Source organism: Dermacentor albipictus, chromosome 1 (assembly GCF_038994185.2).
Source record: "Dermacentor albipictus isolate Rhodes 1998 colony chromosome 1, USDA_Dalb.pri_finalv2, whole genome shotgun sequence".
NCBI classification, from domain to species: Eukaryota; Metazoa; Arthropoda; class Arachnida; order Ixodida; family Ixodidae; genus Dermacentor; species Dermacentor albipictus.
This window is the reverse complement of record NC_091821.1, coordinates 286,301,258-286,318,772: the sequence shown is the minus strand read 5'-3', so window position 1 is coordinate 286,318,772 and position 17,515 is coordinate 286,301,258. Positions and strand designations below refer to the sequence as shown.

Genomic DNA, 17,515 nt, shown 5'->3' with positions numbered 1-17,515 from the left:
AAGAATCTCTCAATATCCATGAGAGCCACGGTCTGCAATTTGTTTCTTGTCGCCAAAGTGTTTTATATGCTGTAAGATTTATGTATATCCCGAGTGTGTTTACAGAAGTTGCACAGGGTTTTTGCTATGTTTGCGTGGGGATCAGGATAGGAGCGCGCGAGTCGTCTGAATCTGTTTCATCCTGCACAGAAAGGAGGGTTCGGTTTGTCGCATTTATTTTTGAAACAGTAAGTGTCGCATTTCATGTTCTTGCGCGACGAAAGCGACTGTTTCTTACGGTGCGTTGTCCAGACGCGATTAGGTGACGCACTGCCAGAATCTGTAGTGACGTCATATGGGCATACCTCAAGTAGTTGTCCGAGGTTTTTTGTTTGAAGTCATAAGTCATTTCCGTTTTGTAAACGCCCACTTTGGAATACCTGAACACTGTCGCAAGAAAGCGATTATATCGCGATTTAGTTGATATCATGTATCCAGTACCAGTATACCTTGCAATATATGCACTGGGGCGTGAGCAGAATGTCTTAAAGAGAATAAAAAAAATGCCAGTAAGTGCAACAACAAAAATGTTCTGTTTTCATGCTGCACACTGGCGCGCTTCCTGTCAAGCCATGGCTGCAGGAGAAGGGGATCTTTGTACCCTGGAGTGTTTTTTCCGACATCTGTAAGAAACCGGAGTCAATTGAGCAAATATTTCTGGAGTGCAGGGACTCAGTCTGCCTTTGGGACATTCTACAAAGGACTCTAAAGAAAGAATTTCCATTAACACCTTTTGGAATCCGGTTTTTACCTTTTGAAGAGACAGAAAGCGTGCCATGTGATATGGTGATGCTACTCTGCATGCAAAGCTTGTGGAAGACATGAATGGCGGTGCGTCAGAGAATCCAGCCAGAGAATACCAGCCAGAGAATATTTTGTTGAAAATAAAGTGTTCATTCGCGAAGTGTATAAAGCGCTCAGCGAACCACCAGAGTAGTTAGCAACATTTGATCAGCTAGCAAACATTAAGCATTTTTTAACTAAAATTAGTCGACAAGGTACAGCCGCACATTGGATTGTCTTATTTTTTTTTGTTCTGTAACCGGAGCGGAGAATTGCTGTGAATCGTGTACTTATTACGAAACAGGCAATAAAGAAAGCCTGGTTAGCTCAGATGGCAGAGCGGCTGTCCCGGAAAGACAGTGGACCCGGCTTTCAGTCCCGGACCAGGACCAATTTTTCTTCAACTGCGAGTCTTTTCTTTGGAGAAATCTGTATGGGTTTCCTTTGTAGCATTTGCTAGGAACGGGTGGATGTCTTATTTTCCCTTTATTATTTTATTTACTGAACTCTACCTTGCGGGTTTCCGCAGAACAAATACGTCAAACTGTTGCCTTTACTCGAATTGTTGACAAAATCGACTTAGCCCTGCCATTTGCTAGCCGCCTGGTTAGCTCAGATGGTAGAGCGGCTGTCCCAGAAAGGCGGTGGTCCCGGGTTCGAGTCACGGACCAGGAAAATTCCTTATTCAACTGCGAGGCTTTCCTTTCGAGGAACACATATGGGTTTCCTTTGTAGCATTTGCTACGAACGGGTGGATGTCTAATTTTTCCCTTAACAATAACAATATTTTATTTATTTATTTTTTATTTATTTATTTATTTACCCACAGCGCCACAGTGGCATTACAGTGGGGGGTTGTACAAACGAAAAAAAAAATATTACAATGGCAGTCACAATGACAATGCAAACACTTCAGTGTCAGTAATATTAACAAGAAATGAAGATAAATCATTCCATTCTCGAACAGTCTGAGGAAAAAACGACATCTTGAACATATCGGTTCTTGACCTGAATTCACGCACTTTATGATTATGATCAACCCGCTCGGATCTGTAGTGCGGATGAAAAATGTACTTCTCCCTAGGAATAGCAATCTTACCGTAATATATGTTATGAAAAAATTTAAGCCTTAGCTTTCTTCTTCTTACTTCAAGGGGTTCCCATTCTAATTCCTGTTTTATGCCAGACACACTAATGTATCTACTATAATTCCCAGAAACGTAGCGAGCCGCTAAGTTCTGGATTCTCTCTAATTTTTGTCTGTCAGTCTTTGTCGGCGGGTCCCATACAGTACAAGCATATTCCAACGCGGACCTAATATACGTTTTAAATAGTAAATCCCTAGAGTCTTGCGGAAACATTCTTGTGTTACGGCGCAAAAAACCCAACATTTTGCAAGCTTTCCCAGCAACATAATCAACATGTCGATGCCAACATAGTCTTGAGGTGATGTACACACCTAAATACTTATATTCTAGAACAGTTTCCAATAAGTGGCCGTTTAAGTTATAGACGTAATTAGGTACATTCTTTTTCCTCGTGAAACACATGTGCACTGTTTTTTGCAAACTTATATTCATGTGCCACTGTTCGCACCACCGGTGCAATGTATTTAGGTCTTCCTGTAAAGCAAGCGAATCCTGGGAATTTTGCACTTCTCTGTAGACCACACAGTCATCAGCGAAGAGTCGCATGTGGGAAGTAATATTCTCTGATATGTCGTTAATGAACACAAGAAAAAGCAACGGTCCCAAAACTGACCCCTGTGGGACGCCTGACGTAACCGAAGTTGCATTTGATTTGGCTCCGTTTATTGTGACATACTGACACCTTAAACTTAAATATTCCTTAATCCAATCTACAACCTTCTCATTTACATTTAAACAACGCAACTTGTGGACTAAGAGACCATGATCTACTACGTCAAAAGCCTTTTTAAAATCAATGAATATGCAGTCAATGATGCTACAACGATCCATAGCTTCGCATACCTCATGAACAAACTCGGTTAGTTGTGTAACACAGGATTTCCCTTGCCGGAAGCCGTGCTGATTTGGATTTAACAAGGGATTGAGATGATTCATTATGTTCGTATATAGGATGTGCTCTAGAGTTTTACAGACATTACTTATTAAGGATATAGGACGGTAATTAGAGACCAATTCCCGAGGCCCGGTCTTATGAATAGGGACCACGCAGGCAACCTTCCAATCTATAGGAAGAGAACTAGTGAGCAAAGATTTCTTGAATAGGAGAGCTAAAAAAGGAGATACAGATTCGGCACACAACTTTAAAAGGCCATTGGACAAACCATCAGGGCCTCCAGCTTTCGACGCATCTAGTCGCTGAAGTAATGCAGTAATTCCCCTTTCATCTATGTCTATGGGTGGCATAGGATTAAGCTGAACTGGCTGATAAGGGATGTCACAGGTTGTGCTGGGCCGAAATACCGAACTGAAAAAAACCATTGAAAGAGTTTGCTTTTTCAAGACTGTCTTCTATCATGTGGCCATTGTGCGCTATTGTTGGAATGCCTACATTATCTTTACCATTGCGTTTGACGTATCGCCAGAATTCCTTTGGGTTCTTTTGGAACCTTGACGAGAAGGAGTCAAGGAAGCCCTTTTTAGCTTTTGCAACAGCCATCTGTAGAGCATTGTTAGCCGCCTCTAAGTTTGTTTTCGTCAAGGGGTTTCGATTCTTCTTATATCTTTTAAACGTTCTTTGGCGTTTGTTATGAAGGCGTCGTAAATCAGCATTGAACCACGGCTTATTCTTCCAACGCCTTGGCGACTGCACCCATGAAGGAACAAACCTTTCCTGTAAATCTAACATTTTGTTTTTGAAACTAAGCCACAGATCATTAACACTGCAAGTTTCTGACAAGGCCTCGTAAAGCGGAAAGTAAGCTTCTAACGCTAAGTCTATTTCTTTAGTATTAGCTTTTGAGTAATTATATATCTTTCTTGCTGCACTCGATTTTGATTGATGACTTCAGACTCATACAATGGAAGAATCGGGCCTGCCAAAGCCGCAGTGGGCTTGAACGGCAGTCTCTGGCAGACAGCGACACGTTATTAGTTTGTAGACAACAGTGAGAAAAAAAACACACACATGACAGACTTCCGATCATGCATTAATGTGTCTAGGAGCCTTTCTGAGATTATATTTCGTCTTCACAGATTGTATGCATCGGGGAAGTAAATTAAACATTGCTGGGACATAATAGTTACGGAGTCTTCGACCATCTCTAAGCTTACAGCGGGGTGTAACATAGGGATTCTTTGGTCGCAGGCAACGAACAGGCATATAAGGAATTTTACACTGGCTTATCGAAAAATGCTTTAAGATAACAGTTTCCAGCAGCTAAGAATTGAAATCAGGTAAAAACAAAGTTTTGAACAAATCAGATTTGTGGGAGACCTCATAAACAACATGCTTCAGAATGCCACGAAGGACGGAGTTGAGCCGGTTTAGGAAATGTTGACTGTCATGACCATATGTAGATATCCCATACCGGATTACACTGTAGCATAGGGCATCTACTACAAGCTTTCGGACAGACAATGACATGTAAAATTTAATATTATACAAAACACAAGACATTGCGCGAAGTTTTTGAGAAATATATGTAAATTGGGGGGAGAGTTCCAGGATAAATCACTGTATAAAAAAACATGAAGGTATTTAATTGAACAAGCGTCTTGCATAGGGTCACACGAACAGGGATTGCAATGTGATGTGTGCAAATATAATGTGGATGATAGGGTAACTTGCTTGACAGGGTTGTGGAAACGGATTAGTTGAGTTTTGGACACATTGATATGGACTACATTATTCCGAAACCAGTCCATCCCTTTTGTTGCTGCCATTTGTAAAGAAGAGATGGCGTCAGTGTAACTTCGAGCGTGTGAAACAAGGACAGTGTCATCAGCATACTGATTTAATTTAAAATTCACAACATTAGATAAATCCTTAAAAATAAATATAAATAATAACGGACTTAAAATTGAACCTTGGGGGACGCCAGCTTTAATGTCGGTCAGGTTGCTACGAAATATTCCAATAGACACAAGTTGGTGCCTGTGAAATAAGAAGCTTTTCAGAAGCCGCAAAAACGCACCCCGAAAGCCTAGCAAAGAAAATTTGGTTAGCAGCATACCATGGCAGACGCTGTCAAACGCTTTGCGGACGTCGAGAAACAGTGCACAAGCAATCTGATTGTGTTCAAACGCAGAGTTTAGCGTATCGGAAAAATCTTGAAGCAGCAACTGCGTACCCGATTCGGCACAAAGCCATACTGGCTAGGAGATAACACGCCACGATTGTTTAAAAAGCTGATCATTGTCTTGAGCAGATGTTTTTCCAATATCTGCCCAATGCATGAAAGGATTGATATTCGCCGGTAGTTTTCGATATTGTTGCGTGGACCACTTTTAGAAAGAGGAATGACCAGCGCATTTTTCAGATTATCGGGCATGATACCAGTGGTAATAATATTGTTTAAAATGAGCAGTGGCACATATTTTATTGCTGCGAAAGTTCTGCCGAAAGTTCTGTAATATTGAAATACCATCAATTCCTGGAGACTGATTTGGTTTTATACTGAAAAGGATTGATTTCAGATCATGTTCCGAAAACATGGGAAGAAAGGCCGATTATGAAATACTAGTTTGCAATGTGCAAATATCTGGAGGAGGTATCGCTACACCAGACACTTTTGAAAAAGAAAATGAGTTAAAATCATTAGCGGTTACAGTACCATTTGAAGAAAAACGAGACATCAGATCAACATGGCGATTTGCGCTTACATCACCAGCTCTAAGATTGTTAATTAGGGACCATGTTTTCCTGCTGTCACAACGAGCGTCCGCGAATTTTGCTCGCATGTTATTACGTTTTGCAAGAGGTATCATAGCACTGACCTTATTTCGAAGCTCTTTGAACCGAAGCCGCAAAGCAGTGCAATTAGGACTTCCCTTTGTTTGAACCTATAACAAATATTTTGGTTTTATTGCCGCGAGTATTTCTGTCGCCATCCATTTTAGGTCCAAGTTACGTTATTTGATTTTACAGACCCGTGTAGATGCAAGCCGGAAATGTGTGAACAGTGTTACAAAGTTGTCGTAGGCGTCGCCTGGGGGAACAGTCATCAAAAAGTTATACGAGTCGTGATTCATTACAAATTTGTCGAAAGCCAAAGGGTCAACAATTGAGATTTGTTTGACTTTGTTTGGAGCGACCAAGTCAGTAGTGTCATCTGTTAGAGAGCAGCAGACCATGTAATGATCAGCACGTTTCGTTGTAATAACGGCAGATTTGAAACTCAAGTTATGTGCACGTATATTTATATGATCTATGCAAGATGTGACAAGATGGCCAGCAAGGAATTCTTTGCGCGTAGGTTCACAGATTGTAATTTGCAAGCCCCATTCATTGACGTCCAAATAATTGCTAACTTACGTCGCTGAAGGGCGTAGCGTATCTATGTTGACATCCCCAATTAGGCAAACATGGTCCATTGATGACTTCTAGGCCAGAGCGAGATGCAGTTCATCCAGGAATATGCGACCGTTGCAACACGGTGGGGGATAAAACGCAAGCAGAATTAGTGACAAGGAAGATGCGCTAACACCCACTACCACAATTTCAGCTTGGGAAAACGAGAAAGTCAGCTCAGTTGTCGCCTATTTGTCTCGGATGAAAACTGCCACGCCTCCTACCCTTTTAATTGGCCTAGTGTATGAAAAAACTTGGTATATCCAATTATCTGGTACTGTCTGATGCAGGCGGACGGAGTGTTAATCTCGGTAAGCACGATCGCATCGAAATAGGAGTTCAAACGAGTAATTAAGGCCTGAAACTGGTCCCAATGTTTTCTAATACTGCGAATGTTGACGTGAACTGCCCGGAAGGCGCAACCATTAGGATTTGGAAAGAAACTACAGACCTCATTCAGACTAGTACATGTCTAGAAGGCATCTTTGTTTATGCTCATTCAGTATTCTCGAGATCAGACGCCTTATTGATATACAGAGTAGGTGCGTCTTCACCCCTCTTAGCCAGTATCCTGCCGTTTTTGGTCCGAACGCATTTAATTTTTTTTTATCTGCCTTTCTGCCTTGCCAGCCGATACAGCTCCCGTTGGGCACGCGAAAGATTATCGTTGAAGTAAAGCCGCGGAAAGGTACTATGATGAGCAAGTTCACCTAGGATTCCTCGTGCGGCGAGCCATTGCTGTTTGGCCGAGAGAGTGTACATTTGCACATGGATTACAGGAATGGTATTCTTGCGTGCGGGAAGTCGGTGAACGGCAGAAACATCGGTTGGTTTGAATTCGGAAATGTTTAGCTTCGCCGCCAGTCCTGACAAGAAGGAAGACATCCTCGTTGGGGTTACATTGCAGGCCATGAATCTCAAAATTGCGGAGTCGGCTGTATTGCTCTAATTCGCTAAGTTCAGAGCCAACCTTCTCAAGCAACTCAGCCTGGGCAACAATCTTAGAGGAGAGTGTATCTACTTGCGTGCCAAGCCCGCCGACTGCTATCTGGTTCGCAGTTACAGTGGACGACACCGATTCATATTTAACAGCAAGGGAATCGAGCGACCCCTGTATCTGCAGAACAGTTTTTATAGCTTTTTTCCTCCAATAGCTTTGAAGGACAGTAGTTCTTCCACTCGAATAGCGAACATTTCGATTGTAGTCGTCAGCCGGTCCAGTTTATCGTTTACAGCCAAAAGTTGTTGTTCGAGTGCTCCATCATACGATTTATTACCCATTGCAGGTTGCTTGTCAGCTTGCGTCTTGCATGCCAGGCATACCAAAGATCCCCGTTTTGCTGCCGACATTTTCGAGAAAGTTGATTTAGCAACCGTCGAGCAGTTTTTACCCAGGTGAAAAGCTTCATTGCAAACAGAGCACGTCAGAAACTTTTCGTCTCGCGGCAATGGCTCAGCACAAGTGGTACAATCAGGCATTGTGGTGCAGTCGCCTGCAGACAGCAAAATACAAAAAGGAACGCGGGCAGGTAGTCGTTTGAACACACCTGTCGACAGCAAAATAACGGACCAATACATGGTACAGCCTTGCCGCCGACTGCGACGGGAGTCAGCGAGAGCAGTCCTTTTGTAGACGGTAGTCAGACTTGATTGGGCTGCCGAGATCAGGTGACCAAGGTGATGGGAGCGATGGTGGGCGACAGGGAACGAAGCCGATGTTGGTCCTTTGGTATCTTGGGGCGCTATTCTGGACATTCCGCCATTTTCTTCGATGCGTGACGTAGGCGCGACGCAAACAAAATGGCGCTGGTGGCCCCAGTTTGCGTACACACTAAATATTTTTACACCCTTATGGGTGTTAATAGGGGTGCTTTCGGCATTTACACCCATGCCCACACCCTTTTAGCACCCTTTTCGGCCAAAGCACCCTATCACAAGGGTGGATACCACACATAAGGTGTGACTTTGCTCAAAGAAGGGTGTTAAATCGACGCCTGAAGGGTGTTGAACGTATTGATGCATAAATCTGAGTAACGTGTACACGTCCACGCATTGAGCAATGTGTGTATGTATTGCATTTTTAATGCGAAAGCGTTTCATGGCCTTTCAGGTAGGAAAGGTGGCGTTCTCCGCAACAACAATCCATACGGGACTCTGCTCATGCCAATCTTGTCATTTCCCTTGAAAGCATTCAGGAAGCATTCAGAACCGCGCCGCCCGTTTTATTCTCTAAAATTATTCACTTCATTCTAGCGTCACGTCCATGAAAAGAACACTAGGTGAACCTGACCTTTGGTTACGTCGCAAATACTTTCGTCTCTGTCTTTTTCATAGAATATGCTAATTTAACCCTTCCCGTAAAGAAAATCTTTTCACCACACCAAGTTCTCGCCTCGCATCGACCATCAACACAAAATTGATGTGCCATTCTTCCTTTTTGCCAAGAACAGCCACTGAATGCAACCGCCTTCCCGCCTCAACAGTCTCAATTTGTGACACCACTAATTCAAGGTCGCCGTTCAAATTATCTCATGGTTTGATTTTCTATTTTTAAATTATGGGGTTTTACGTGCCAAAACCACTTTCTGATTATGAGGCACGCCGTAGTGGAGGACTCCGGAAATTTCGACCACCTGGGGATCTTTAACGTGCACCTAAATCTAAGCACACGGGTGTTTTCGCATTTCGCCCCCATCGAAATGCGGCCGCCGTGGCCGGGATTCGATCCCGCGACCTCGTGCTCAGCAGCCCAACACCATAGCCACTGAGCAACCACGGCGGGTATTTTCTATTTTTGCGCTGCATTGCAATTATTGAATATTTTCACCACTTCTTTCTGTTGTGCCTACTAGGCCTTGAATGTATATAATAAATACATAAAATGTGAAGTCATCACCGTCTTGTATGACGTCAGTAGTGATACAGAAGGTAGTAAATACAGCAACGTTAAGTATGAGCAATTATGGGTAAATAATGTGAAATAATGTGAATAAGGGTGGAATAAATTGCATTAAGGTTCGTACAAACTATAGCACGGTGGATTACGGGAGATTAAGGTAGTATTGTGAAGAACACGTGACAATTGCAAGTGTAGATGCGTGAAGCGATTAAGTTTTCCCATTCCTAAGTGACTGTCGATATTTCTTCAAGGATTCTGATGTTACTGGCATGACGGCCACTCCAAAAATGTATCATCCAGAAAAAGAACGCCCTTTCACTTACAATTCCATTATCATTATTTTTCGTGCTCACAGGAATATTAACATGCAATTAAACACTTCTAGAAAAAGTGCAGTAGCAGAGCGAAAACACGAGAGCAACTTGCGCAATTCTGCACTAATATTTCGGTGCCCTTAATAGCCCAACAAAAAGTGGTGAAATGGAAGAAGCTGTTTGGATACATTGCTGAACAAACAGGGACGTGCTGTTGGACGAGCCTCTGCTGTACAATGGCATCAACATACAATTTGCATGGTGAATCCATAAAGAAGACTTATAGAGGCGAGATCACGTTGGAAGTTCTCAAACCCGAATTTCCACGTACCTTGTCTAATTCATTCAGAGGCTTACTAAGCTACTGATCTGCTTTCTAAGTGCATCCTGAAATACAGCTTGTAAGGCTGAGCCTATATATTAAGGGCTGGTGTCGTCAAAGCTGTAATTTCTTATCCAGAGCATACGCACTTGCAAACGCAGTCTTCAGTCTCCTCATGAATGTTTACGCGTCGCTGTCGCACGACCAAGATGTGAGCGTCTTTATCGAGCCATGATATCGCTGAAACTACGCTGTGACCTCGCAAAGTTGCTTCGTTCGGACGCAGCGAATAATCTAATCGCACCAGCAGAAGAGCGCCGATCGTCTCGCTCACGGTCCCGATTAATGTACTGTACCCTCAGTGATGCAGCACAGACTGCGCCCCCCACCCCAAAATAAGATGCCCCGCACGAAACGTAGTAGTAACTACCCGCCTCACCGCTCTAGTTAGAGACCACAACGAAGCAGCAGCAAACAGGCGGCCATGCGAGCAAGCAAACCTGTCAGAATAAACGTTCAATTTGCGCGGCCACCCTATGCCCAATGAAAAGCGACCGGAAGTGACGGCCGACGCTGTATCATCACTTCGGCGCGCGGCAGGACGGGAAGGCGGAAGCTGCGCCATCATGCTCGTTTTCGCGTGCGTTCGCGTCGCGCGCTGTGCGAAGTAATTTTAAACGTGTGATTAGTTTTGCGCGCGGGGTAGAAAAAGATGTGGCCCATGCTTTGTGTATTACTCGTGCCCCACTTCAAAGCAAAGCGTTCGTACGCACTGGAAGATGGATCCACGAAGGCTGAAACGAGAAGTTGCAACGTGCCCGGTCGGTAGTACTGGCATGGTGGAAACTTTCAGGCAAGTGCCCGTTTATTTGGTATTTGTTTTGTTCGCTTTAGAAATATCTCACTGTGGTCTCGTAGCATAATTCATAATTCGCTAATGTAAGAGCAAGAGCAGCTGCACTTCTACTAGGGCAAGTTAACTACCTCGATCGCGTCCCGTGTGACTAATGTTTGTCAAATCTACATCGGGCGTGGTGCGCCTGCATAGTTACGCTTTGTTTCTCAGCGCTTGAACGTTCATTGATGTGATTCTCTTGTGCGTTCAGCGCGGCTGCTTGTAATACGGTCGTTCGCACTTTAGTTAAATGTGGTCGACCACTTTTGCGTCGCGTAGAAAAAGGACTGGCCTAGCCACCTTTCGAAGGAACCGGCGCGGTATTGGTTCTCCCTGATGCGGTCGCGTGCTGCTGTTGCTGCTTGCCGGACGCCTTCAGCATTTTTTCGGCTCGCTTTGTCTGTGCGCGTGCTCGCGCTCGGCTTGATTTGTGTGTGCGTGTGTGCGCTCAGCTCAGCTCGCTTTGTGTGTGTGTGCGTGCGTGCGCTCGGCTCGCTGTGTGTGTGTGTGTGTGTGTGTGCGTGCGTGCGTGCGTGCGCGCGCGCGCGTTCAGTACATGCCGGTTTGTATGGGCCGGCGTGTTTGCGCGTGTCTAGTGCGTACGTGTTTTGTGAGTGTGTTGTCTGTGGGTCGCTGTGTGTGCGTGGACGTGTTAGCGTGTCTGCCTGCATGCATGTATGTGTGCTTGTTTGTGTTCATCAATGTGCGCGTGCGCGCTTTTGGGTCTGCGCTTTGAGAGTGCGTATACTTGTGTGTGCGTGTGGGTGCGTTTTGTGTGCGTGCGTGTGTATTGCATGAGGCCGGTAGAGTTTTACTCGCAATAAAACTCTTCCGATTTGGTGCAGCGAATGTTCCCGCCTGAAAGCCGAGTTTGGTTTCAAGCCACCCTGGACAACTGCTGTATGAGGCGCCGTTTCTCGGGAGGACCAGTGGGAAGGCGCCAAGTATACGCTTCGTCCTTTCCTCCCATGCACTGATAAATCAATAGCCTTGTTTTTTATTGTGAACGGAACGGTACATCTAGAGCATAAATAAATGATTAAGAAATCTGGTAGTGTGTTTTAAAGACGTGGATTTCCCATTAGCCCACATTTCTTTTGATGCAGACAACCGCTGAAATTGTTAGCGGCAGGTTATTCGAGACGTTCTACGTATATAGCAATTGTCTTCAGGAGCTTTAATGAATTGTGAAAATTTGAAGTGTTGTGCTTTAGAGGTATCATATACAAGCTTTAGGTCTCCGAGTAATTTGCATGCCCTTTGAGAGCTGTCGCCTATAGCCCTATTGAAATTCGTGACTACAGTTTGGAGCACTGGGGAAGCTAGAAGGCTTGTCCTGGCTCTCGAGAAAGTGTTTAAGCTGGTGGTGTAGGTTGAGGAGTTTGGGGTTGGTAACACAAAGGATTTTTTATGCCTTAGCAGTAGGAGTGACACAGGATAAAAAAAAATGTATGTGTGTCAAGCACAGGAAGCTGCTCATATTGTAGAAGCATGTGTGTGCGTGTGTGTGTGTGTGCGCCCATGCATGCGTGCGTGTGTGTGAATTCTCTCCTCAAAAGGGAGTATGTGTGTAAGTGAGCTATTTCATTGCTGGTGTGTTTGCCAAGAATTGGCAAGAAAACACAATAATCAATTTAACTTGAAATAATAAACTTCAAAGCATACTGGCGTACTGGCGACAGCAGCATACAAGCATGCAGCTGTGTGACAATCTTAATGCATGACTGCAACATCTGGAAGGAGGCTTGCTTCTTCAGTAAGCAGCACAAAGTCCATATTCTTGGCTTTTCTCGTTCAAACCAAAACGAGGCTCATTGCCAATGATCTTGTCTTTTGCTCTAATAGTATTTGTTTATCTTGTACTTAGAGCGTCGTTTCTCGCAGGTCATGCAGATGGTAGCAGCAATTTCACAATGCCCAGCCTTGGCGCCCCCCATCAAGAGCAAGCCACTTGCGTTCGCCTTCAGACAGATGGTTAATGTCTTCTTGAAAGCGGTGTAGAAGACAACATTGTAAGTAGATATAGTTGTGTAGTGTAATATAATAAATCAAGTTATAATTTAAAACTCAGGCTCCTTGGCCGCCTAAGCTTGATATGATGTGCAGTTGTGTGTGGTTGTAAATATTGCCGATGGTACAGTGCATACTGCAGGTATGACTGCTGATCCAAAGTATACATTTGCATTTTCTTGATGGTCTTTCATAATGAGGATTTTCTTTGTGCAAGAATATTCACAGAATGCCGGGGCATTGTAGCATCATATTCTTTATTGTGCATTCACTGCTAATTTCGTATGACCTTCCTGCTACCAATTTATTTGCAGGAAAGGAATATTTGTGTACTCTGCAATGAGCTTGTTATTTGCTCATTGCATTACACTCTTCTACCTTTAATTTATTCCCATATAATTATCAAAACCTTAAAATTTCAGCTGTTTTTATTTTGAATGCAATATCAAAATCAAAATGCACCGGATTGCAATCTAGACTGCAAGGGATTTGAAGAAATTACAAGAAACCAGGACCTCTCGAGAGCGTTAAAAAAACGTTTCCGCAGGTAATGTGCCTAATTGCACTGAGCTAGCTGCTCACGAAAATTGCAAGCATATTTCATTTCACATAGTTTTGCAGGATATAGCAGGCCTATCATAGTCTCTGAGCACAACCTTACCTCATTTGCATCATGAAAATGTCTCGTGCTGAATTTGGGACAAGTTTTGAAAAATGAATGTATCATAATTTTGAAACTACACAAAGTATTGGTTGAGGCTAGACAGTTTTCAAACAACTTGACCATGTTGAACTGAGCCATTACAGGACGGAAAAACATGCACAGGAGCACTCATTCAATGAAATGTGATGCTTGTGGTTATTTTCCACATGCAAAATGTACTTTTAAGCGAGAGAGGGCAGGTAGCCAATTTACAACCATTGTGACTCATGCGGGTAGTAGCAACACAGGATGAGAAATGGTTGTGTCTCTGAGGTTCATTGAATATGTGAAAACTCATATACAGTACACCCCCCCACCCCCTATGAGGGGTAACCGTGCAATATGTTTTGGGCAAGAAAAACGATTGTTCTAGGAGACAAGAAATTTCAGGCTCTAGTTGAGAGGCTACAGAAAGAAGGACCATGTAAATAGTCACAGATTAACATAAACTGCATCGGAGTGGCATCACAGTTTAGAGCATGAAGTGGGAGCATGAGGAAGGATCATAAGTTTAAATAAGGGAATACTACTTGTCAGTGCATTGCCAAGCTAACCCATTGAAAGAAGGGGGCGTGCTCTAAGAAAAATAGTTGATCACACATGCTAAATTTTCGAGGAAAGTATGCCAAAATGCCCATTCTTACTAAATTAGTAAATAAGAAATACACGATAAATTTTAGGATGCAGAAAGTATCTAATAAACTGCATTGTAGAGTTGGATATTGTTGGACTGGATGCATGTATTTCAGGGCAAATGAGAATGCCAGTGGGGATTCCCTCATATTCATTTTGTGTGCACACTCTATAAAACAGTTCTCTTTGTCTCCTAGTGTAATAATGTTGTGTAAAAACAGTCATTTTTTAATGCCTTGTGCATTTAACTCTTAATGTGCCATATCCCGCAAGCTTCTCACCTGCAGTACTTATAAAGTGTAATGCAGATATATTGCAGATTTCATAATGTCAATTTTGTATTAAGGTCACATACACACTCTTGGACAAATGTCTGTTGTTGAGAGATGTCATTGGTAGTCTTTAAACTTTATTCACTCTTATTTTCTATGGTGGAAAGGCTACTGTAAATTTGTTTTTGCTGCTGTATGTACCTTGTGTTCACAATGACATAGTGGTTTAGCATTCACAGTAACATGCAATTCCTTAATTTGCAAAATAGAAACTTCTCCTACCTTTCACTTGTCTTGCCCAGTTGCCTGAGCGGTGCATTCTGCCCAGTCACATTAATTATCATTTTTCCGCAAAGTACGTGTGTAATTGCACGGGCTGAATTCTCATGATTCTCTTCTTATTTTGCTAATGCAGGATGCAAGATTCCAGCAATGCCATGCGCGGCATTTATTGGTCAAGATGGTCAGAGAATGGAGTCCCTGCACCTCGTGGTTAACCGTGAACATTTCTTTTTCTTTTGGAAAGCTAAAGGCCATTTGCTGCATCACTTGCATTTTTGCAGCTCAGATGTGTACTATATTTTTCTAATTTTGAATCAATATTGGCTGTTCAGTATAAAAAATGACGTACAGCGTGAAGGACAAGGACTGCGAGAGACACACTCCACTGACTTTCACCAATATTTTATTGCGTTGCCACATCGTGTGTGTATACACAGAGGGGTCATGCGCAGAAAATGAAAGCCAGTCGCAAGGGGTGTTCTAACAGCAAGTCATTGTAAAAAGAACATGGTCACTTGAAAAAAAAAACATCACAATTTCTATCTGTTTAGATACAAAATTTCACTAGGGGTCAGCGTGATAGAGGGGCCACTAATGCACACACTACCCAGTTTTCTGGTGAAATCAGCTTCAATAATTTACCGGGTGAGCTGTGTCTCGCTGAAACTTCCGTATCTTAAAGAGGGGCATGCAGCCGCAGTCCCGGCAATGAATGCCCAAGTGGCCTTGAACAGTGTTATTGACGTTGTTATAGTGCTCTCTTAAACGATCATTTAGGCGCCTGCCTATCTGTCCAATATATTTACTGCCTCAAAATGGGAATTTGGGAAACCACATTCGTTGCACACATCGCAAAACGTTTTCTGTGCCCGGCAGAGCAACAACTCTGACGTGATTCAGGCGCGTTTACACACTTACAGAGCCTTGCCAGCTTTTCCGGGGCTGAGAAAAGGACTGCGATTTCTGTAGGTTCCCTAATCTTTTTTAGCCTATGGGAGACATCATGAACATACGGTAGCACCGCAAACCTGTGTCTTTCAACCGGCTGGTTCCTTGACTGAGCGCGCTCATCATGTTTTGTGCACTTCAGAAGCTGTTCCGCTATGCCTGAAATTAAGGCCAAAGGGTAGCCAACCCAAGAAAGGCAATCAGCCTGTGCAGCAACGCTATGTTGCATCTCGTGTGAGCAAGATTTATTGAGGCTGTTAAGGAGGCAAAGCTTTATAATATCTCATTTGACTTTGTTGGACAGACAGGCAGGCGCCTAAACAATCATTTAGGAGAGCACGATAACAACGTCCATAACACTATTCAAGGCCACTTCGGCATCCATTGCTGGGACTGCGGCTGCGTGCCCCTCTTTGAAGGTACGGAAGCTTTAGCGAGACACAGGTCATGCGGGAAACTATAGAAGCAGATTTCACTAGAAAACTGGTTAGTGTGTGCGTTAGTGACCCCTCTATCGTGCTGACTCCTAGTAAAGTCTTGTATCTCAACAGATAGAAATTCTAATGTTTATTTTTTTCAAAGGGCGATGTTCTTAGTACAGTCACTTGCTGTTAGACACCCCTTGTGGCTCATATTCTGCGCATGCCCGCTTTTGTACAAATACACATGATGTGGCAACATAATTAAATATTGTTGGAAGTCAGCGCAGTCTGTCATCTCTCGCAGTTCTTGTCATTCAAGCTGTACGTAATTTTATCTCAATAATTGCAAACTATCCCAAGAAACTACCCTTGTTCAGTATAATTATAATGTTTGATACGACCATTTGCTGGCAAATGTTAACAGTGTGATATTTAACTTGAACTTTTGCATGACTGCCTATGCCTGTGTTCTTTTAGTAACCAGAGTATGGCTAATTTATTAAACCATATTTGCTAATTTGCATGCTCACATGCTATAGCATGCCTTAATCTTGAATTACTGCATCTAAGTGCAAATAATTTAGAAATTTACTATGTATTTTAAAACACTGTCCACATTTTGTGCTCAGAAAAATCGTTTAATCAACAGTGGTTTGTTTTTATCAGGCCTCCTGCTGCACTTTGCACCCAGGCACTAGTAGATGTGGAATATGCACTCTTTTGATTTATAGTAAGAAAAGAACCTATTTTCAAACTACATATTGTATATGTACCAGTGCCTTAGAGTTACAAAACAAAAATTTATAGAAACTGGTATTGTAGTTAGAAAAACCGCTACACAGCACCTTTAGCCCAGAGAACTCTCGTTTCACAAAAGAGGACAAACTATGTAGGCACTAAAAAATTCTACGTATTTTTTGTGCTCAAGTAATCTTGTTGGAAATAGAAACTTAGCAATAAGGCTCCTGGCATAAACCTCACTTAAAGCATGTCTATGCTTGGAAAGTATTCTTTCAGTCTGAAAAATGTTGGCCAGTTATGCTTTACATCGACTTTCCAAACTTTTCATAATGCTTTGCGATTACATTAGTGTACAAAATAACACGTGCCTTTCTTGTGCGTTTGCTCTGCATTTCAATTGCTTCCCTAATTCACCTTTGCAATATGCCTTTTTTTAAGGCATCAAAACTTGAATTTTCGTTCACTGGAGCCTAATACTAAAAATTTATTCCTTTATGTGGCCCAAAACACTGCGAATCAACCCAGGCTCTTTCAGTGCCGCTATACATAGTTTCTTCTCTAATAACAGATTTGATCAATACATATATTTTAGGTACCTTTGTGGGGAATGTACATGTTCTTGTACTTACCGATGTGTTTGGTGATTGTGCATGTTTATATTTCATGTGATTTATGTATATGTTGTACTCTGTATTGCAGCATGCAATAAATATATTTGCGTTTTCTTGAAAATGCAGCATATATCTTACCAGT

General features: G+C 42.8%; 1 protein-coding gene and 1 long non-coding RNA gene across 2 annotated transcripts in view; both read left to right on the top strand.

The window, feature by feature from the left end:
• Nucleotides 1-17,515, top strand: part of LOC139049740 (growth hormone secretagogue receptor type 1-like) — a 297,774-nt gene that overhangs the window by 208,694 nt on the left and 71,565 nt on the right. The window lies entirely within an intron of this gene.
• On the top strand, nt 10,726-15,958 carry LOC139054434 (uncharacterized). The gene is made up of 3 exons (XR_011511213.1): nt 10,726-11,695; nt 12,636-12,763; nt 14,785-15,958. It is a non-coding gene; the product is annotated as an uncharacterized lncRNA (long non-coding RNA).